We start from the raw sequence: 23,960 nt of genomic DNA on the forward strand, positions 1-23,960 counted from the left end.
AAACACTGGAATTTCGGGGATCTGTCACCTTGAGAAAGGGGACCAAATGGTCACTTAAACATTGGTTTTATATTATTATAAGCTATGTTATTATAATTGGGGTCTCTGTAAAGATTTGCGATCTTTTAACCCCTTTTTTTGTTTTGTTTTGTTTTACTTACAGACCTGGACTGCAGAAGTAAAATTTTGAAGTAGATTAGATTAAATCGGTGAGAAATTGGTCTTATAGTTTACTTTTTCTACATGGTCTAGTGCCTTACAGAAGCACTTTTTTTAAAGTAGGACACAATCTTGTGTTAGTATATTAAAGGGTTAGTAAAGGAATTTTTTTTCCTTTAAAATAACAAACATGTTATACTTACCTCCACTGTGCAATTCGTTTTGCACAGAGTGGCACCGATCCACGTCTTCTGGGGTCCCTCTGCGGCTGTCTCCGGTCCTCCCCGCAAGTACTGACCACAGTCATGCGAGAGAGCTCGCATGGTGGTGAGTAATTGCGGGCGCGCTCCAGTGATACAGCAAACGGCCATAGCCACTCACTGTATCATTCGCCGCTGGATGTGATTGACAGCAGCGCCAGCCAATGGCTGCGCTGCTCTCAATCCATCCGCTCTAGCCAATCGGCGGCCAGGCTGAGCGGCGACGAGGATCTCGTGACCGAGCGCTGGACTTTCGAGGGGTCAGGTAAGTATAACGGGGCTCAGGGGGAGGGGGGCCTTAAGCATCAGATGTTTTTTCACCTTCATGCATAGATTGCATGAAGGTAAAAAAATGTTTTACTTTACAACTCCTTTCATTTCTATTGGAACTCGGTGCTTGTACATTTCCAGATAAAGGGGCAGTGTATACATATAGTTTCTTTTTGTAGGCTTTCATTGGTGGTGGTTCACACTGTGCATTGTGAAAAACACATGTGCGTTAAAGCGATCTTGTCCCATGTATATGAAAGAAAAAAAGGAATGCAGCCAGAACAATGTAAAGCCTCGTACACATGATCGGATTTCCACCGGACAAATCGGTGACATTTTGTGCGAAGGGCGTTGTTTTTTCTGCTCTTTAGCGCCACCCTTTGGGCAACTTCTGCTAATGTTGTCTTTTGTGGTTAGCATTGGTTCGGAGCATGCGTGTTTACTTTGGATTTTAGTCCGACGGACTTGTGTACACATGATTGGATAATCCAACGGCACACATTTGTTGTCGGAAAATTTGAGAGCATGCTATCCCACATTTGTTGTCGGAAATTCCAACAACAATTGTCCAATGGAGGGTACAAATGGTCGGATTATCAGACAAAAACCCTGCCATCACACAATTGTTGTCGGGGGGGATCTGATCGTGTGTACGGGCCTAAAGAGTAGCGGCGTACATACCTCTCAGGCAGATGGTGAAATCTTCATTCTTTTGTACAGCTGCTATCTACATGTGTCAAATTGCATGTCCCCTGCTAGGTGCAATGGTTCTTCCGTTTGGGCCAATACCGGTATGTCTTTACTGTGCGTAATGTCACACCTGGTGGGGACTCGGGCATCCCAGTTGGAAACCTCGAATGACTGCAGTACATGCAGCTCTACAAGCTTTTTGCTATATGAGCAATATTTTACCTACCTCCTGCTGAACTCCTATATATTCAGCTTCCCAATTATGTACTTCTATTTGGATTTTTTATTATATATAAAATGTGACTGTCTCTTTAAGACATGCATTTTTGTGCTGATGTTACATTCGCTAAGGCAGTCCATTGTTAAGTAAACTGTCAAAACCTCAATGCGTATTTTAATGTACATGCACAATTTTATAGGGCACAGATCGTTCACTTTGTTGTGGGGAGCTAAAAAGCAAGTGCATTATGCTCTGTTTACTAGGTGGATTGGGTCACCATTCAAAATTATTAGCCCTGTACTTCTGTGCATTACCACAACACACGTGTGAATGGGCTCCTAATGTGTAAAGAGAAAGGTCTTGGTTGATGCTGATTGTTAGAGAAAAGGCAAACGAGATCAATGACTTTTCTTTACAAAAGTAGAAACTTGTTTGTTCAGTGTAACCAGATTTCAAACCTTTTGTGAAACTAAAAAAAAAAAAATATTTTTGTAGAGCACTTTTTTTTTTTTTTTTTTATAACTCTGCCCCTAAGAAGTATAATTATTGATCACTCCAAAATCCAGTATTTATTGTGCAGATTTGTCCTCTTACTACACTCACTGAAAAGCGAAGATTTTCTATAAAGGGCTGAGATTACAATGTAGAGGGCACAGAATGTTAATCGGAAGAGCCTTTTATAAAATACTAGCTAGCAGGTAAACACCTAGAAGTACTTGCAGTAGCCTCTGACCCCTGAGGAGCAAAGCTTCAGCATTTTCTTATAGTGTCAAGTTTCATACTTTCACATACAATTGTAATTATTTTCTATCAAATTTTAATTAATTTTATAAATCCATGACACTGATTTAAATAAGTGAAAAAAATACTAAAATATATATATTAGTATAAAAAGGTAATACATGACTATTTGCACATGTGTTGTCACATCAATTTCAAGAATAATTTTATATTCTGCACTAACAAGTATTGGTTGGGATTTTCTGTTGAAAACGGCACTCCGTGGTAGAATTTTCCTTGGTTCTTATGATTATAAGTTGGCTGCAATGGAAGATACTAAATTGCTATTTCGGGTTCTGCTCAACCCTATCTTCTAGTTCTGTTGGCATATGAAAGTCAAGACTACTTGCATTTCAGTGTAGGTAGAACATCTAGGTCAGGGGTGGGGAACCTGCGGCCCGCGGGCCGCTTGCGGCCCGCGAAATCATTCAATCCGGCCCCCCATGCGATTGTAAAACACCGCCGCCGATTGTCACTATGGAGCGGAGTAAATGTATTGCTAAACACACTGACAATGAATGGATGATCATGGCGATCATTCATTCATTGTCCGTGTGTTTAGAAATACTTTTACTCCGCTCCTGCGGCCCGCCCCTGTTAGCCGGCGCCAGCCTCCAGCCATTGCACTGCAGCTAAGATGCTTCCCTAGGTTTACAGCCCCGCCCGGCGGCGTGACGTCACTCACGGCGGGCGGGGATCACCATTCATGCTGGCTGGGATGGCACTGATGGGAGGAGCATAGAGAGGACGAGCCAGCGCCACCGACGAGGAACCATTTCCAGCAGCAAGTAAGGCAGCCAGACAGCATCATGAAATACAGCAAATTTTTTTAATATGCAGCATAGCGGCGGGGGGAGGGGGGTAAATGTCCTGCACAGTGCACAGAACATTAATACATAAGTGACCATGACCAGTGCAGGACATTTCCCCCCCTCCCCCCGCCGCTATGCTGCATATTAAAAAAATCACAGACAGTCATCAAAGTTAATAATCTTCAGACTGCATCATTCTGTATGCAGTCTGAAGATTATTAACTGTGATGACTGTCTGTGATTTTTTTAATATTCAGCATGGCGGTGGGGGGAGGGGGTAAATGTCCTACCTACACAGTTGCACTGGTCATAGTAACTCATGTATTAATGTCCTGCACTGTGAGTTACCATGACCAGTGCAGGACATTTACCCCCCCCCCCCCCCCATGCTGCATATTAAAAAAAATTTACAATGTCATTAGGGGAAAGTTCTTATCTTTATTCCGCAGTTCTGAGTCCCGACAATCTAATCTCCCCATGTCCTCTTCTATACAGATACCCTGTCTGAGTAATGTAATTGCCGAGAACCTCTGCACAAGGATTACTCCGCCTGAGCCCGAAAACCATCAAATAGTCCCTGCAGAGTAATCCTTGTGCTGCTGATCCCGGAAATTACATTACTCAGTGTATCTGTATAGAAGAGGACATTGGGGCTCAGATTAAATTGTCCGAACTGCTGTATAAGGATAAGAACTTTCCCCTACCAACTTTAACTACTAGTGTTCCTCCACCAGCTAAGCCACAGTACACTTTGAATCATGTGTCCGGGTAGAAGGCGGAAGGAGACCCGGACACATGATTCAAACCCCGTACTGTCCGGGTCAATCCCGTACAGGTGGCAACCCTAGGTAAATGTCCTGAACTGGTCAATGGTCATGGTAACTCATGTATTAATGTCCTGCACAGTGCAGGGTGCTGTGTAATGTAAAGGGGTCCAGAGATGCAGGGTGCTGTGTAATGTAAAGGGTCCAGAGGTACAGGGTGATGTGTAATGTAAAGGGGTCCAGTGATGCAGGGTGCTGTGTAATATAAAGGGGTCCAGAGGTGCAAGGTGCTGTGTAATGTAAAGGGGTCCAGAGGTGCAGGGTGCTGTGTAATGTAAAGGGGTCCAGATGTGCAAGGTGCTGTGTAATGTAAAGGGGAACAGTGATGCAGGGTGCTGTGTAATATAAAGGGGTCCAGTGATGCAGGGTGCTGTGTAATGTAAAGGGGTCCAGAGGTGCAAGGTGCTGTGTAATATAAAGGGGTCCAGTGATGCAGGGTGCTGTGTAATGTAAAGGGGTCCAGAGGTGCAAGGTGCTGTGTAATGTAAAGGGGTCCAGTGATGCAGGGTGCTGTGTAATGTAAAGGGGTCCAGTGATGCAGGGTGCTGTGCAATGTAAAGGGGTCCAGATGTGCAAGGTGCTGTGTAATGTAAAGGGGAACAGTGATGCAGGGTTCTGTGTAATGTAAAGGGGTCCAGTGATGCAGGGTGCTGTGTAATGTAAAGGGGTCCAGTGATGCAGGGTGCTGTGTAATGTAAAGGGGTCCAGAGGTGCAGGGTGCTGTGTAATGTAAAGGGGTCCAGTGATGCAGGGTGCTGTGTAATGTAAAGGGGTCCAGAGGTGCAAGGTGCTGTGTAATGTAAAGGGGTCCAGTGATGCAGGGTGCTGTGTAATGTAAAGGGGTCCAGTGATGCAGGGTGCTGTGCAATGTAAAGGGGTCCAGATGTGCAAGGTGCTGTGTAATGTAAAGGGGTCCAGTGATGCAGGGTGCTGTGTAATGTAAAGGGGTCCAGTGATGCAGGGTGCTGTGTAATGTAAAGGGGTCCAGAGGTGCAAGGTGCTGTGTAATGTAGAGGGGTCCAGTGATGCAGGGGGGGGGGGACACGTTTAATCCCCGCTATAACAGGCTAATTTTTAAGTTGATCATTTTGTACGGCCCCCGAATGATATTACAAAAATCCAAATGGCCCTCGGCAGAAAAAAGGTTCCCCACCCCTGATCTAGGTGCTGAATTGTGATTTTGAGTCCTCAATATAAAGTTGTGTGAATTTCAGCCAATGACAGGATAGCGTAGAACCTATACTGGTAACTTATCAAAACAGAAACTATTATTGTAAATGGGGATGTGATGTGTTGTAATACTTCACAAAGAGCACACAGTATAACAGGACTTTTGTTGAACGTTACACAATTTGTACTTGTCCAGCATCTGAAAAAAATGTCAGTGGCTTGCCATTACTAAAGATGAACCTTTTTTATTTTTATTTTTTTCTTCATGGTCTGGTGTTAAGATTTGTATTTTTGTGGTTAAAAAAAAAAGGGGGGGGGCTGGGGTCCCCAGCCATTAATACAGGGGATGAGTGTACTACTTTGAACAGGAGACCTGTTCTGCATGAAGCTCAATAAGGGATTTGAATCATAAAGAGCAGATTTTTCAGAGCACATTTGGGTGAATTCAGAGCCTAGAGCCTGAAGGCAGTATTTCCGTTAAGATAAATTCAGGTTTTGGCCCTGTCTGAGATGCTGTTGTGATAAGTGCAAATTGCCATCTTTAGTAAAAATGCAGTTATACTTATAAGTCCTGTTGTAGAAATTGTCTAAGCCGCACATTGTTTTTTTATGTAATGCCAACCTTTTGTCAAAATCTAGTATTTAAAACTGAATTCCAGGCAAACCGCTAAATACGCAGGTGGTATACATGAAGGTAAGCCAAAGATTAATCTTTCTGTCCATCCAGTCCTGAGATCTACACACCCAGCACAGTTCTGCCTGGTAGGGCCGAACTGTGGTTTTTTTTTTTTTTCTCTTCTCTACTGCAGTTAAAGCCGAATTAAACCCTCCCAACCTTTTGCTGCCAAAGACTGTTCTATCTTTGCATGTATTTAGATCTGCAATTGCCATTGTGTTCAGCTATGGTCCCAGCCTTGGAGGGTTTGAAAGTTCAGTGAGAGCTAACCTAAACACACTGGCAACTTTGAGAGCTATCACCAGAGGCATGCCTTTAAATGCAGAATACACTAATAAGCTGAATGTAAATGGAAACGCTACAGATCAAAGTGTTGGTATGGTTTTCCTTAAGGAGTTAATCATCTTTATTGGATATTTCTGACTTTTGTCATCGTATACACTTTCATTTTAGATATCAACATTGTAATCAAACAATAGTTATTATTTTGACAATCCAATTTAAGCCTTCTTGAAAGGTCCCCTTCCAAGTTGTGAGTGCTGCAAATCTGCTGGCTGTTTCCTAAACTTCCTGCATGCTTTGCAGCTTCTCTGCCTTTTACTTTTAATTTAGAAGTAAAATATCCCATGCTAGTTTGTCACCTGCAGTAATTCCTATACTGACTCTGCCTCCTGCTCTCAGCACCTCTGTAGTTCAGAAGGCAGACTCTGTGAAATATGTGACACAGCAGTGCACATTGCACAGAATAAAGGGTTATTTTAAAAGAGCAAAGTGTTCAGTTCATCCAGTTCCGTTATTTTTAGCGCGATCAGTGCAGTGTATTTGGAAATAACAAGCATTGTAAGATAAATTATACCTATAGTATTTTATACTTGTGAAATTTCTGTATTTTACCAAAGTATCTAAGGAATAATTAAAGACTTTGAGACCAAGTTTAAATACCATTTTATTTTTAAGACTTTGACATTGAGTTATCTTTATTGAAGTTTTCTTCAAAATGTGGATTTTTGAGAAACAAAAAAATCTTATTGGTCTTACAAGAATTTTATGACCAATATTATTTTTACCTGCAGTTCTTTCGTACCACTGACCGTGCACCTTCACATTTTGTCAGTTACAGCAATGTATTGCCTATTTGAGCCATTCTAAGGGTTTGTGCATATGGCTCTTTTGCCATATAATTTTCCAAAGTTGAAGGATAGAAAGCGAGATGCATGCTTACAGAGTGCAGCTGCTAGTAAAAAGGCTTTTGTCTAAGGAAAGATGGGTCAAAGTAGAATATAGCCTGTTTTTGTTCTTTTCTTTACTGCATGCTATCTTGTGAGTTCTGTTTATTGACATAAGTAACTAATATTAGCAGGACTAGCACAGTAGGCCTATAGACTTGGTGGAAGAAATACACTAAATAGGATACTTCTTGTAAAATGATCAACCTCTTAATTTTTTCCAATTGTAAATGAATTTATGTGCATCATTATATATTTTATATTCCTAGCCAGGTTAGAACAAATTAAACTAGAAAATGCTCTTTGCTCAGAGGAGACGTTAGTGGAGGGTTGTTACTTTAGACCGCAATGGTTATGTGTCTACAGGCTATAGGGATGGAAATCCAGCCAATTAAATAGAGCCTTCATCTTTGTAGGTTTTGTAGAACAGATAAAAGGAAGGGGGAAAAAGCACTGTGTGCACACATTCACGAGTAGTCGGTCCTTTTTATTTTTACCTCCTAGTTGTCACAAAGGATTTACAATTAATTTTTAGTTGGAAACATGCATTGCCTGATTGAAAGCTCTGTTTGTATTTTGATAGTCTTTCCCCCCCCCCCCCCCATTTTCTAATTTCCCACTTTGTGAAGTCTAATCAACAAATTGGAAACAGTATTGAGATTGTGAAGAAGGAAACCCAACAATTCTTGTGTAATAGGTTTAAAACACAACCAACTTTATAGTAGTTTCCCTTTTAATGTTCTTGACATTACTTAAATCTAAGTTGTTCAAATTGGACATTTAATAGTTTTATTAATTTGCGGTTTTAGTAAATCTATGATACTACTGGAGGCAAATTGTTCTATTCTAGATCCAAATGGATTTTAGTTTAGTGTTTCTCATTTCATCCATTTGTTTTGTAGGTAATGTTTTGTTTGAGCTATTTATGAAATTGAATCTGTTCTCACTGATAAATTTGTTTCAAAAATATTTTTACTAAACAATTACATTTGTGGTTTTGAAATAAAACATTTTATAAAATTTAAAGTCTACAGTATAATTTGTTTTTAGTTTAATTAAACTGTGCTTTGATGTTTATCTTCACAAAACACTGACACAAATTTCTGTCCCACATCTCTGTAATTGCACAGTTAGATAGGTTTAATAAAGACACCAGTCCATCTAGTTAAACTTGTGTGGATGTGGGCATGGGTTCATGTAAATAATTATGCCTTTACCATTTCCCATATCCCTGTATATTTTGTTCAATAAGATGCCTATCTACATTTGAATTTTATTTTATCCACACTTCCTGCTGACACCACCGATTTTTGTGTGTGTCTCTCTCCCCCCCTCCCCCCAAATAGACGTATATTTATTCATTCATATATACAAGGTTCCTGTGAATGGCCCAGCAGCACCCAGCCCGACTGTTTTGTTCCTTGGGACGTGAAGTCCCTGTACTGTCAAACACAGCACTGTATGTAGTTGATGATACATACAATTTATACTGCGCTTTCATTGGGTGAATCTGTTCCTAAAGAAAATAATTTGGACCAGCTAGAACCAAATGAAGTATTTTAAGTTAAATGAAACCTGGAGCTCAGCTTTTAGTGAACCCTGTATTAACAAGAACAGGTTTACATTAATTTCCCAATGTAGAAGTAAATTATGAATAAGAAACTAATATGCATTTTTTTTTTTTATTAGATTTAGGTTCTCATGTATACAAGTCCTTAATCTTTAGGGAAATATACAAGATAGTGGATACCCACAACAATAATAATAAATAATTAAAAAAAAGTCAGCCATAGCAAATTATAAAATCCAATTTTTATCTTGAATTTGCACTGCACAAATATCAGCCATTCGGTGTTGGTTGCAAAACAAAATAACAAATTCTTCTGGACAGCGGCACACCGAATAAAAATTGCCTTTTATTGTAGAATCCAAAAATGGAAAACGGCACTACATTTATTCTGTGTGCGGCTGTCCAGAAGAATTTGTTTTGCAATCACATATGCATTGCCTGCACCCGTGGTTCTGGGAGAAGCAATCACCTTGAGGACTTCCACACCTGAGCGGTCTTTTTTTTCTCTTTTTGCTCATTCGGTTTTTGGTAACTGGCATGCTTTTGTTCAGATTTGGCAATATTTTAAGTGAAATGTTGTGCAAAGAGTCAGTCAGTCAGAAGAGGGGGGCGGGTTAGAAAACAATGCTTTCCCTGACAATTTCTTCTGCTTTTTCCATCAACAAGCAATAGAGGCGACTTCTTGTAAAACTCAACAATGTTGTTCACAGATTCAAATTTCTGTAAGAAGAAAAAAAATATACTGGTTACAAATTGTACATTTTTGTTCTAAATGTTCCATAAGTTATAACTAAACGTTGTTTCAAATAGGATGCATAGTGTTGTAATATAGATCTTCTACATATACCATATTTCATTTGAAACTGACAAAAAAAATTGGAGATTTATTATCTGCTATATCGATTCATCTAGACTCCCTTTCACATGTTTACTACGTTATCTGTATATGTAAATGTAAAAGACTTGCCACTAAAATCAACCACTCGCACACTTTACTGCCACTTCTTCTACCTAGAGCCCTTTATAAGGTACTTAGGCTCTTCCACCTTTTGCCACAAAGACTTGACTACACCTCTCAGGTTGCTGACTATTCCTTCTTGAAAAAACACTTAACCTCATTTCCACATCCCACTCAGCGAGTACCCACAGAGGAATACGCTGACCCATAACACGGGGAAACCGGACTAAAAGGAGCCACGGCAAACATTTGCTGTTCCGAAGGCCAGCACAGCACTCAATCTTTTAGTGGCAATGCTTTCCTTGCACTAGAGCAGGACCCAGTTTTAACATGGTCTCTGTAACTGATTCTAGCTTTGTCTCGGGCACACAATAGGTGGCCTACCTGACTAAGGCAGATTTTTCTACAACTTTGTCACAATTACATTAGTAACTATAATACAGCCATCACTTTCCAGGGCTAAAAAACACCAGGCCTTCTGTAGTTCCACTATCTCTACCCAAGTCAAATCCCGATATGTCTCCCCTAGAAGAAGCAGACATGAATAAGAATGAGGAGTACCCAGCAGCAGTAGTGTTTGAGAAGTCCACAGAGAATTTAACGACCCCATGCTCCTATGCACCCGTTTTGTCTTCAGGCTTCTAATGATATGCTCACTCATACTACACAAAAGACTTGGAATCTTTGCACTTAAATTTCCTCTCGTCTTGCTATGCTCCTTTTGGGTACAAAGAAACCTGTTTGCATTTGCCCGTTCACAAATAAGTAAGGCGCTTTACAAATTTATTTAAAGATGTCACAAAAGGGAAGGTTTGTCTTCTACGGCAGAAAGTTTTTTTTTTTTTTAAACCCTTCTCAGGAGCCTTTACCTCCTTGAAATACAGAGCACTTCAGTGCTCTACCCAGTCTTTCAACTTCTAAGCCCAAGTTCAGTCCTTCCTTTTGGAGCAAGACTGGGCCCACAAAGAAAACCAAGTCTTCCCCAAAAATCACTTCCCAGTGAAGGGGCACCACACTCCTAAGAGTGGGAAGATGTCTATTACAGTTTGCCTATCTCCTGTGTCTCAGACCTGTGGTTTTAAAGGGGTACAAAATAAAGTTTAAAATGCTATCCCATTGCCACTTTCTTTCAATCCAATCAAAATCTTGACAAGCACAGTCAGATATTTAGAAACCCCTGAACCATCTTTTATTCTAGGGAGTAGTAATTCCAGTACCTTTTAGCAGACAGGTTCAAAGTCTTCTATTTGAACCCGCTCACAGTACCGAAGCCCTCCTGGGGTATTTATCCTCTCCTTGACCTAAAATCCCTAAACAAATACCCTCAAATTCCAACATTTTTCATTTAAAGCTGCAAGGGGAATACTTGGCATCCAATGTGCCTATCTTCTCCATTTATTGTCATCAGCACTTTCTACACTTTACAACAAATGACAGTAATTTCTAGTGTCACTCTGCTCTTTGGCCTGTCCTATTCTCACAGGGTAGTCGCGAACGTACTCCCACCTGTTCTGGCCCTTCTCAGAATTTTGGACATCAAAGCCACATCTTATCTAGACAAACCTGCATTTGAGAAACTCCTCTCTCTTCCCGCAAACCTCCACAAGGTAATTCAAATGCTCCAAGCTTTCGGTGGGTAATGAGCTTCCATAAATCTGTTCTTCGACCTTCTCTTTGCCTACACACAGCCTATACATTAGTCTTCCTTCGAGAGCACAAACTATCTTGGAACTGATGCTTGGGACTTAAGAGGAATCTAAGAAAGTATATCCTTTCTTAAGAGAACAAATACGGTCAGATACTATGAATTTCTATCAAGACGATATGTGAAAATCTCCATATTTGTACATTAGGTGACCCTTTGGCCTGGATTTTTGTTATCCCGTAAGCCTGTTGCACAGGAGTAAAAAATGTCAAGTTTTTTTTTTTTTTTTTTTACTAATTTGCACACAACACAGTAAAGATCAGTAATATAGGGCCAGATTCACGTAGAATCGTGGTGGCGTAATGTATGTCCTTTACGTTACACCGCCGCAAGTTTTCATCGCAAGTGCCTGATTCACCAAGCACTTGCGTGAAAACTTGCTGTGTCCGGCGCAAGCCCGCCTAATTCAAATGGGGCGTGTACCATTTAAATTAGGCGCGCTCCCGCGCCGAACGCCCTGCGCATGCTCCGTTCGCAATTTTCCCGACGTGCTTTGCGCGAAATTACGTTGCCCCGACGTGTTTGTGAATGGCGACGTGCGTAACGTACTTGCGCCGAAAAAAAAAAAATTAAAATTCGAAGCGGGAACGACGGCCATCCTTTAACATGGCTGGTGTAAAGTTAAGCAATGAAAAAGATTGCTTAACTTTGCGACGGGAAAAAACGACGTTACGCACGCGTGTAGGTTCGTGGATCGCCGTAAATGCTAATTTGCATACCCGACGCTGGAAAATGTCGCAAACTCACCCAGCGGCGGCCGAAGTATTGCAGCCTACGATCCGAAGGCGTACGAAGCCGTAAGCCTGTCAGATCTTAGCCAAAAGCCGTCGTATCTTGTTTGTGAATCACAAATCAAGATACGACGCGGCAAATTTGAAAATACGCCGGAGTATCGGCAGATACTCCGGCGTACTTGTTCTGTGAATCTGGCCCATAGTGTAGAGTACAGAGCTGTAAAACAAAACCAGAAAATTTTTACATACGAGTGCAGTAATTTTATGTGCATATGCGTGTTTACGCAAGTAAAAATTTAGTATATTGCAACACTGGCAATGAAGAAGAATTTTACGCGTCTATACACTTATGAACATTTACATGCCTATACTCAACACTACTCCAGGTCTTTACACCATTTTTTTTACTCTGGGACTTTGTCAACAAGTTCCTAAGTAAATATCAGTAAATTATAATGACCATGTGCAAGGGGCCCTATAGGTTAGGGGAAGTTTTGGGATTTTTAATGAGATGCGTTTTGAGCAATATGCAATTGTTCAAAAATAATTATATTTTTTTATATATATAAAATGTTTTCAAAATAACCAGGCTCAAAGTTACCAACCAAAAAAAGCAACAAACCAAATTAGCCTGTCTAACTATGCATTAAAAACAGGTTTAGTTGCACGCATTTGCAAATACCTGTGTAAGCCGCAGGCCCCGTCAAGGCTCTCTGTGTACTGCAATTCTAACTAAAACATTTTAAAGTCTCCTCAGTGGGAGCACAGGTGTGCTAATGAATAGATAAGGGGCAGGTGACTGGGGATGACCCAGTCTTTCTTAAAGGAGCAGGAGCACACGAAACACCCAGCGCATAGAAGCAAAGGTGCTGGTGTGCTACCTGACCATGCCCCTACCTATGGCTGGTTTAACAATAAAGAGCACTGGAAAAAACGCATGTGTATATACACGAAGATATTACAAAAAGAAATGCAGGAGTGGAAATATTCATGCCTTCCAAACCAAAACCCCACCGAAATAAATGCGGACCACTTCAACCCGGGTCAGCTAGTCAATAAATGAGAATTCACAATTAACTGTCAATGGTAAATCTGTGGAGGCACTTTATTCCACTCCTTAAAAACGCATCGCCATCCCTAGATATTATAAAAAAAGAGATAAGGTTGTGACTTTACATGAGGCATATGATCAACAAACATAGGCCTCCATCCCTATTAATGGATAGAGGAAGGGGAGGTTTTGGGACTTTGAATGAGATGGGTTTTTAGCAATATACGGGAATACCACATGTGTGAGACTTTTTGGGAGCCTAGCCGCATACGGGACCCCGAAAACCAAACACCGCCTTCAGGATTTCTAAGGGCGCAAATTTTTGATTTCACTCCTCACTGCCTATCACAGTTTTGGATGCCATGGAATGCCCAGATGGCACAAAACCCCCCCCCCAAATGACCCCATTTTGGAAAGTAAACACCCCAAGCTATTTGCTGAGAGGCATGGTGAGTATTTTACAGCGCTCATTTATTTTTGAAAATTAAGAAAGATTTTATTTTTTATCAATTTTCAAATCCTTGTGACAAAAAGCAAGATCTGCAAAATACTCACCATACCTCTCAGCAAATAGGTTGGGTGTCTACTTTCCAAAATGTCATTTGGTGGAATTTTGTGCCATCTGGACATTCCATGGCCTCTGAAACTGTGATAGGCAGTGAGGAGTGAAATCAAAAATTTACACCCTTAGAAAGCCTGAAGGCGGTGCTTGATTTTTGCGGTCCCGTATGCGGCTAGGCTCCCAAAAAGTCTCACACATGTGGTATCCCCGTACTCGGGAGAAGTAACAGAATGTTTTATGGGGTGTAATTCCACATATGCCCATGGCATGTTTGAGCAATATATCATTTTTAGTGACAACTTTGTGCAAAAAAAAAAAAATTCTCTTTCCCGCAACTTGTGTCAAAATATAAAATATTCCATGGACTCGACATGCCTCTCAGCAAATAGCTTGGGGTGTCTACTTTCCAAAATGGGGTCATTTGGGGGGGGGGGGGGGGTTTGAACTGTCCTGGCATTTTATGCACAACATTTAGAAGCTTATATCACACATCACCCACTCTTCTAACCACTTGAAGACAAAGCCCTTTCTGCCACTTTTTGTTTACAAGAAAATTGCGATGAACCCCCAAACATTATATATTTTAAAGCAAAGGCCCTACAGATTAAAATGGTGGGTGTTGCATTTTTTTTCCACGCAGTATTTGCGCAGCGATTTTTTTTTTAAACGCATTTTTTTGGGCAACAATACATATTTTTTTATTTTAATGCACTAAAACACACTATATTGCCCAAATGTTTGATGGGAAAAAAAATGATCTTAGGCCGAGTACATAGATACCAAACACGTCATGCTTTAAAATTGCGCACAAATGCGCAGTGACGACAAACTACATACATTTTTAAAAGCCTCTACAGGTTACCACATTAGATTTACAGAGGTCTACTGCTAAAATTGCTGCCCTTGATCTGACCTTCGCGGTGATACCTTATATGCATGGTACAATTGCTGTTTACATATGACGCTAGACTGACGCTTACGTTTGGCTTTGCGCGAGAGCAGGAGGGGACAGGGGTGCTTTTTTTTATTATTATTATTATTTATTTTGCTTTTTTTATTTTATTTAAACTGTTCCTTCACTTTTTTTTTTAATAATTTTTATTGTTATCTTAGGGCATGTAAATATCCCGTATGATAGCAATAGTTAGTGACAGGTACTCTTTTTTTAAAAAAAAATTGGGGTCTATTAGACCCTAGATCTCTCCTCTGCCCTCACAGCATCTGACCACACCAAGATCGGTGTTATAAAATGTTTTCCCACTTTCCCAATGGCGCGGTTTATATCTGGGGGGGGGGCATTCCTTCCCACTGCTTGTAAAAGCAGTCTAGATGCTAATTGTCCGCTAGGATTGCTTTTACTTGAAAGCCGACCGCTGGCTGAAAAGAATGATACCAAGATGATGCCTAAACCCGCAGGCATCATTCTGGTATAACCATTCAAAGTCCAGCAACATACCATACGTTGATGGTTATTGTAGGACATGTATTGTAATCTTTTTTTTCATGCAGCCTGTTGGCTGAACGAAAAAAAGAGATTGATCGGTGGGTATGCCCACCATTAGAATACCTCCCTTCATCCACCCACTTCTAATGATGTGCATACATTCACCATTTATATATGCCCAAGCATGGGGGCATCCTCCCGCAAAAAAGTTATGTCGCTCACACACGGTCTGACTTTTCCACTGGCAAGCCCCTGTCATTATTTCGACCGTATGTACGCGGCATTAGGAGCAAAATCGTTCCTCCGCCCCTAATGCCCCCATTCTTCGGCATATATGCCCTTTTTTTAACTGGTAGTGAAATCACCTCCTATAGCGTTGGAGTCGCGGCTTTATGTATCGTGGGAGAAAACGCTGTTGCTGTCGCGCTAAATAAATCCGCACTGCAACTGAATGACGTACCTGCTAAGCAAATGATGGTTAACAATAAAACAAACATTACAGTATAACATACCATACCTGCAAAGCAAATATAATAAAACATAGTAAAAATAGAGAGAACAATAGTGAGTGGACAGTAGAGAGTGAACATAAGAGAGAACAATAAAGAGAGAGGAGAAAAATACAACCACAACTATTTTAGGATTTTTTATTTTATATATTTTTTGTGTTTTTGTGCGATTTTTTTATTTTATTTTTTTTTCCACTTTTTTCACTTTTATAAAAACTGTAAACTGAACGTTGCAGATTATTGTCTTTCAAAATGTGATGGCCATCACATCTTCCGAAACCCTGTGTTAGTGTGCCTAGGACTGTGTGGTGCTGAAGCTCTGTATAGCACATGAGCGTTCAGCAAAGCCAATTGAAACAAATAAACAGACACTTTTTTGTACCAGCGTCTGGCCTTGCGGGCAATTAGGTACGATGCCAACAACTGGTCATTGAGGTCCACCCCTCCCATGTTAAGGTTGTAATCGTGGATACAGAGGGGTTTCTCCACAACACCAGTCGCTGTAGGAATTTGGACTGCCATGTCTGCGTGAAGCGAGGACAGAACGAAAACATTCCGTGAAGCCCTCCACTTCACTGCTAACAAATTATTACACTGTAAGCAGGCTCTCTCCCCCAACTAAGATGGGCTTCTACAAGCCGTTGGGGCAAGCCCCGGCAATTAGGTCGCACGGTGCCACATGCACCTATTCCACAATCAAAAAGGTGACTAAAAAGTGGCACACTTGTGTAATAATTGTCCACGTACAAGTGGTACCCCTTTCCGAATAAGGGTGACACCTATTCCCACACTATCTTACCAGCGCTCCCTATGTAATCTGGGCAGTTCTCCGGCTCTACGTGGCTATCTTTTCCCTTGTAAACCATAAAGCTAGATGTATAGCCTGTTGCCCTGTCACAGAGCTTATACATCTTGACCCCATGTCTGGCACGCTTGCTGGGAAGGTACTGTTTGATAGACAAGCAGCCAGAAAACGTAATCAGGGACTCAACGCAGACAACTTGATGGGTATTATACAAGGCTGCAAAACGTTTATTGAAGTGGTTTACGAGGGGTCGAATTTTGTAGAGCCGATCATATCCAGGGTCTCCCCGAGGACGACAGAGTTCATTGGCCCTGTCCAGCTTTTCTAGAGTAACTGGCTGTTTTTTTGGAACCTCCTCCATGCTCTTGAGACTGCTGGGAGACACAGCAAATCTTCTGGCAATGACACATTATGATGTGCCATCCTGGAGGAGTTGGACTGCCTGTACAACTTCTACAGAGTCCAGGTATCGCCTCATGCTACCAATAGTGACACTGACCCTAGCCAAATGCAAGTCTAGTGAAAAACAGTCAAAAAATGTCAGTGGCTTCCTCCTGTAAAAAAAACATTGTTGCCCATCTAGTGCACATGTTGTTTTTCATTAACACTAAAGCAGCTGAAACTGATTACTTAACTGGCCAGATCAATATCCTAAGAGTTCAATTGACTTGATGCTATACTCTGATTATAAAGTGTTCCTGTGAGGGGGCGTGGATACAGCACTGCTGAATGGAAGTCTGGTCCGGCAGCTCTTCCATTGCGGCATGGATTTAATCTTCTAGAGGCGATCTACAGTGCCATAACCCTGTCACACAGACATCCCTGCACCTACAGGCATGACCAGGTGAAGGAAAGACTGCTAATACGAAGAAGCTACCACACTACTTCCTCCCTCATGAGCGGCCGCATGTACAAGATGACGGCGGCTCACCTGCATCTAGCGGCTCTTCTCGCTCTGCACAGAGCCCTCTTTAACCTGGTGCTTCTAAAGCATCGCAGCCATGCTTGCCTGCAGTGTCCAATCCTCTGTCACAGAGCCCTGCAAAAAGTAAAGAAAGGCTGTCTGCTGACACATCTCCTATCGAGGTAAGCCACAGCTATAACTCCTCCAGCACTACCAGAGACTTAGCTGACACATTCAGTTCCTTCCCTGCTACTAACCAGCCTGTGTCAGAGTCCACCCTAAAGGACACGTTGGTGTGCCTGTGGGCTTTCCTCCATGCTGACCTAATGGAATGTGTGTCCCAATTTTAAATCGGAAGTGCAGGAGCTAGGAGGGAGAGTGGATCATATTGAACGTAAGATGGGGAAGTTTGCAGCCTCTCACAATACCCTGACAGACGCACATAATGAGCAGGATGACGAGATGGAGAAGCTCAAAGCCAAAGTCGCAGATATGGAGGACCGCTCGAGGCGGAATAATGTGAAGCTTAGAGGTGTTCCCGAATCTGTCTTAAATTCTCAATTGAACTAATATGCCTGTGACCTAATTCGGGCTGTCCTGCCATCTATCTTAATCCCTGAAATAATCATTGACAGAATCCACTGCCTGCCCGAACCCTCATACCTTCCTGATGATGTCCCCCATGATGTAATTATGAGGGTACGTTTTTATCATGTCAAAGACCAACTGATGTACAACTTTGCGAAGCAAAACAATTGCCAGAGCCAAAATCTCATACACCACGATCGGCTCTAATACTCAGATTTACAACAACCATTCTAATTGACCTCCCCAGTCATATGGAGCCTATTGCCACAATACTCCCTCCACAAGTAATGCACAGCATTGCTGCAATCGGATTCCAGCTGGAAACGTTTATGTATTTATTAAATGTTCTGTTTTCCTTTTTTTTTTTTTTGATTTCTACTCCTCCTCCCTCCGCATCCTGTTGGCCCAAGGTCTACCAGCAACCACTGCTCCTCTCCAAGACCCCACCTGAGGCTTTACCAACTATTAACTATGAATTCATGCATCTGGGCCTGCTGCACCTTCAACTCTTCATCAATCTTTCACCAACCAAAGGTAACAAATGCTTACAACTGACATACTCCAATGGTTCTTAAAATAACTTCCCTCAATGTACGGGGCCTTAATCACCCTGCTAAACTAGCATCCTTATGGAATAAGTCTCTTAGGTTGGGATGTGACCTTATATGTGTGCAAGAAACACATTTCCAAATCTCAACACTAGGGTTGAAACAACTAATCGATCTACAACGTATCGATTATGAAATAAATCGATTACTATTTTCATAACCGATCAACCAGAAACACATAATGGGGTTAAAAAAACTAAAATTGGCCCTTCATTGTACAAAAAGAGCAAATAATCGCTACTGTAAATATTACTTTCACTGTAAGAAAATTAACCCCTTAAAGCAGCTATTATCTGCTTTTTTTGTACTATAAAGGGCTAATTTTAGTTTTTTTAATCCCATTATGTTACTAAATGTCTTAGGCCTGTTTTTTTAACGCAAAACTGTTCTTTTTTGGTTCAATATACTTTAATAGAGAAGTTGCAGAAAAGCATGTAATGTGTTTTTGCAACAGCTTGTGTTTTTTAATCCGCCCAACAACAAATTGGCCCAAAAAATTGCAAAAAACGCAAATCGCACCAAAATCACGTGGGCAAAAATCAAAACGCACAGCAAAAAGCACTGCTAAAACAGATCAAAAGCAAACTGCGTAGGTGTGTACCAAGCCTTATGCTGGCCCCGGATCAATTTTCAAACAAGAATATTCATACGAAAAATCTATGTACATTCGCCGAATGAAAGAATGCTGTTTGAAATTTTCACTTGCTTTTAACATTCTGTTTTTAAAATGAATGCAATTTCTGAATGAGAATTCCTTAGACCAAAAAGTTTTCTATTATTTCGAAATTTTCCCATCACTGTGGTTGAAAAAGAATGTAGATTTGACTCCACTAATGATTAGAAAATCGTTATTAAAATACATTTTTAACTTGTTTTTAAGGAAGACATTGTTTTTGTATGGCCAGCATATAGTAATATATTACTTATATTGAAAATCCGTAAAACAGTCTAACGCTTTTTTTTGTTTTATAAAAAAAAATCATCTGAGTCTGATGATATTTACCAGATTCACCCTTTAACAGTATATACAGTATATATCTCCTCTAATAGTGTATACAGTATATCTCTTCTGTCATTCTCAGAGTGGATTAGATATTTTTCTTTCTAACCATATAGTTGGTTATTTATATTTTACCACTGCATATAGATATTTAAGAATAAATTGCCTTTTCTTAAAACTTTACACATTATCTAAATTTTACACCACACTTTTTTAAGGTTATTAACCGATTTAATCAATTAATTCAAACAATAATCTGCCAACTAATCGATTATGAAAATAATCGTTAGTTGCAACACTATTCAACACCATTTTCCTTTCATCACAATTACCTCATATCTTCGCTGTCTCTGCTCCTCAAAAAAAGAAGGGAGTTCTAATTGCAGTTAAAAATACAGTGGCCTTCTCACTGCATGAATCCATCTGTGACCCAGAAGGCAGATACCTGATTCTTACATGCGATGTAAACAGACTATTCACTGTAGTGAACCCAACTACGCACAAAACTTGCACCAAATCCGCTTTGCTCACAAACTCTTGGAAAATCTCAAAAGTAACACGCTGATCTCTGGCAATATTCAGACACTTTAATCTCCCTGCAAATCCTCATCTGGGCCTGTCTTCTAAACCTACGAGACTTCCTCTAGCCCTCCAACCGATAAGAGAGGGATTACACTTTCCACTCTCTACCCCACAACTCGTACTCTAGAATCTATTTGATACTAGTTGATAAGGTGGTGTTACAGGCTATGTCCTCCACTATACACAATATCTCATGGTCAGACCATGCTCCCGTATCTATATCTTTAGCGGAGGAGCACACACCAAACCCTGCTTATATTTGGAGAGTTAACTCTCAGGTTCTCAACTCACCTCAAACCGCCAGTGTCATCACTACGCATTTCCAGGAATATTTTCAGATGATACCGTATCAAACCCTTTTACTGTATGGTGTGCCCATAAGGCCTTTATTAGAGGTACTCTCATACAAATTTGCTCTTGTATCAAGAAGCAGAGGTCATCGCGACTTGAAAAACTACTGGGAGACATTCGGACTCTTGAGTCAATCAACAAAACTAACCCATCACAATCTACATGCACAACCCTGTCCAAAATATGCACGATAACTTCATTGAAAAAGGCAAATATAGGACCCTTTACTCTCTCAAACCATGCACCTACCAGTTGTATAGTTGAAATAGGAAAAAGAGAAATTAGAGAATGGCAGTGGAAGATTAATGAAACTCTCCTAAAAGATGAAGAATATGAGGAAAAATTTAAACAGGAATTCGACTCCTTTTTTAGAATTAATGAGACAGGAGAAATAATGCCCTTTGGTATCTGGGAAGCACACAAATGTGTAATGAGAGGCTTGTTTATGTCGATGGGAGCCCATAGGAAGAGGAAATTACATGAACAGATAGATACAATGCTCAAACAGATCGTGGAATTGGAAACAACTCACAAAAAAACACAGGCAGAAGCTATAGGGCGGGAATTAGAGTTTACGTGAAAAACTCAACCTCTTGCTTATTGACAAAGCTAAACTAATACGGGGGAAACTGATGTTTTATTAATTTGAGAATAAACCAGGGAGAATGCTAGCAAATGCTCTTAAAGAAAAAAAAGTGCGAAGTCAGATCAAACAAATTAAAACGCAAAAAGATGGAATGGTAAATACCCCCCAGAAGATTGCACAGGCTTTCAAGGAATATTATGAGAGTTTATAGCAATTAGAAGGGAAACCTACAACAGAAAAAGTTCAAAAGAAATGGGAAGAGTCGATGAGATATATTGAAATTGGATTGGATTGGATTGGAAAAAATGCTTATAGAGCGCCGAATGCGAGTTGTGAAACTCGCGTCTAAGCGCTTACCAACAAGCTGGGGGTATCCAATTCCCAGGAGCAAAGAGAAGAGACTAGGACATCTAAGTAAAAGCGGGGAACAAGCAAGAAGTAAACAGAAATATAAAAAGAAGTGAGGGGAGGGGGGGGCAGGACACAAGGAGCCTATCCCTACTCCCTGACCATGGACCGCAGCCAGGGATTAAGGCAGTGTCCTGCTAAGAGCTTGGAAATGCCTATCTGAAGATATAATAAAATAAATAGATGTTCCAATCAGCATAAGAGAATTTAAAAAGACATTCGAATTTCTGAAGGTTGGGAAGGCTCCTGGGCCAGATGGATATACCCTGACATATTATAGAACGTTTGCTGAGAAACTGGCTCCGATATTCGTAGCGGCCTATAATTCAATGCGGGAGGGTAAAAATATGCCAACAGAAACACTCCTAGCACATATAACAGTGATCCCTAAAGAGGGGAAAGATCCCTCCCAGTGTCCTAGCTATCGCCACTCAAATATTCTTGCTATGAGAATAATAAAACATATCCCTAGATTGATACACCCAGATCAAGTTGGATTTGTCCCCGGGAGAGAGGGAAGAGCGAACACACAGCGGGTGGTGAATGCAATCTATTTAGCTCAAAAACAGCAGAGATCAATGGTGTTAGTTTCTGCGGACGCGGAAAAAGCATTTGACAGAGTTGACTGGATGTTTTTGAAAGCAATTTTGCAACATATAGGCCTAAGAGCTGGGATGATGAGCTAATTCACTGAACTATACTCGAATCCTAGAGCTATGGTAAAGGTGGAAGAAAGAATATCGGAGCCATTTTCAATTTACAGGGAGTGCAGAATTATTAGGCAAATTAGTATTTTGACCACATCATCTTCTTTATGCATGTTGTCTTACTCCAAGCTGTATAGGCTCGAAAGCCTACTACCAATTAAGCATATTAGGTGATGTGCATCTCTGTAATGAGAAGGGGTGTGGTCTAATGACATAAACACCCTATATCAGGTGTGCAGAATTATTAGTCAACTTCCTTTCCTTTGGCAAAATGGGTCAAAAGAAGGACTTGACAGGCTCAGAAAAGTCAAAAATAGTGAGATATCTTGCAGAGGGATGCAGCACTCTTAAAATTGCAAATCTTCTGAAGCGTGATCATCGAACAATCAAGCGTTTCATTCAAAATAGTTAACAGGGTCGCAAGAAGCGTGTGGAAAAACCAAGGCGCAAAATAACTGCCCATGAACTGAGAAAAGTCAAGCGTGCAGCTGCCAAGATGCCACTTGCCACCAGTTTGGCCATATTTCAGAGCTGCAACATCACTGGAGTGCCCAAAAGCACAAGGTGTGCAATACTCAGAGACATGGCCAAGGTAAGAAAGGCTGAAAGACGACCACCACTGAACAAGACACACAAGCTGAAACGTCAAGACTGGGCCAAGAAATATCTCAAGACTGATTTTTCTAAGGTTTTATGGACTGATGAAATGAGAGTGAGTCTTGATGGGCCAGATGGATGGGCCCGTGGATGGATTGGTAAAGGGCAGAGAGCTCCAGTCCGACTCAGACGCCAGCAAGGTGGAGGTGGAGTACTGGTTTGGGCTGGTATCATCAAAGATGAGCTTGTGGGGCCTTTTCGGGTTGAGGATGGAGTCAAGCTCAACTCCCAGTCCTACTGCCAGTTTCTGGAAGACCCCTTCTTCAAGCAGTGGTACAGGAAGAAGTCTGCATCCTTCAAGAAAAACATGATTTTCATGCAGGACAATGCTCCATCACACGCGTCCAAGTACTCCACAGCGTGGCTGGCAAGAAAGGGTATAAAAGAAGAAAAACTAATGACATGGCCTCTTTGTTCACCTGATCTGAACCCCATTGAGAACCTGTGGTCCATCATCAAATGTGAGATTTACAAGGAGGGAAAACAGTACACCTCTCTGAACAGTGTCTGGGAGGCTGTGGTTGCTGCTGCACGCAATGTTGATGGTGAACAGATCAAAACACTGACAGAATCCATGGATGGCAGGCTTTTGAGTGTCCTTGCAAAGAAAGGTGGCTATATTGGTCACTGATTTGTTTTTGTTTTGTTTTTGAATGTCAGAAATGTATATTTGTGAATGTTGAGATGTTATATTGGTTTCACTGGTAAAAATAAATAATTGAAATGGGTATAAATATTTTTTTTGTTAAGTTGCCTAATAATTTTGCACAGTAATAGTCACCTTCACACACAGATACCCCCCTAAAATAGCTAAAACTAAAAACAAACTAAAAACTACTTCCAAAAATATTCAGCTTTGATATTAATGAGTTTTTTTGGTTCATTGAGAACATGGTGGTTGTTCAATAATAAAATTAATCCTCAAAAATACAACTTGCCTAATAATTCTGCACTCCCTGTATAATGGAACGCGACAGGGATGCCCGCTTTCACCTATTATTTTTATTTTAACAATAGAGCCTTTTTTAAGATAAATTCGGGCAAACCCAAACATCAAGGGCATACCCATAAAAGAGGAAGAACAGAAACTCACAGCCTATGCAGATGATTTAATTTTTTTGGTTACCTCCCCAAGCATATCGTT

The 23,960-nt window shown here is 40.8% G+C and overlaps 1 long non-coding RNA gene across 1 annotated transcript; it reads left to right on the plus strand.

Moving 5' to 3' along the window:
- The first annotated feature begins 1,278 nt into the window (after positions 1-1,278).
- On the plus strand, positions 1,279-6,771 carry LOC120924458. The gene is made up of 2 exons (XR_005746373.1): positions 1,279-2,754; positions 5,180-6,771. It is a non-coding gene; the product is annotated as an uncharacterized LOC120924458 (long non-coding RNA).
- Positions 6,772-23,960: the final 17,189 nt, after the last annotated feature.

Source organism: Rana temporaria, chromosome 1 (assembly GCF_905171775.1).
Source record: "Rana temporaria chromosome 1, aRanTem1.1, whole genome shotgun sequence".
Lineage (NCBI taxonomy): Eukaryota > Metazoa > Chordata > Amphibia > Anura > Ranidae > Rana > Rana temporaria.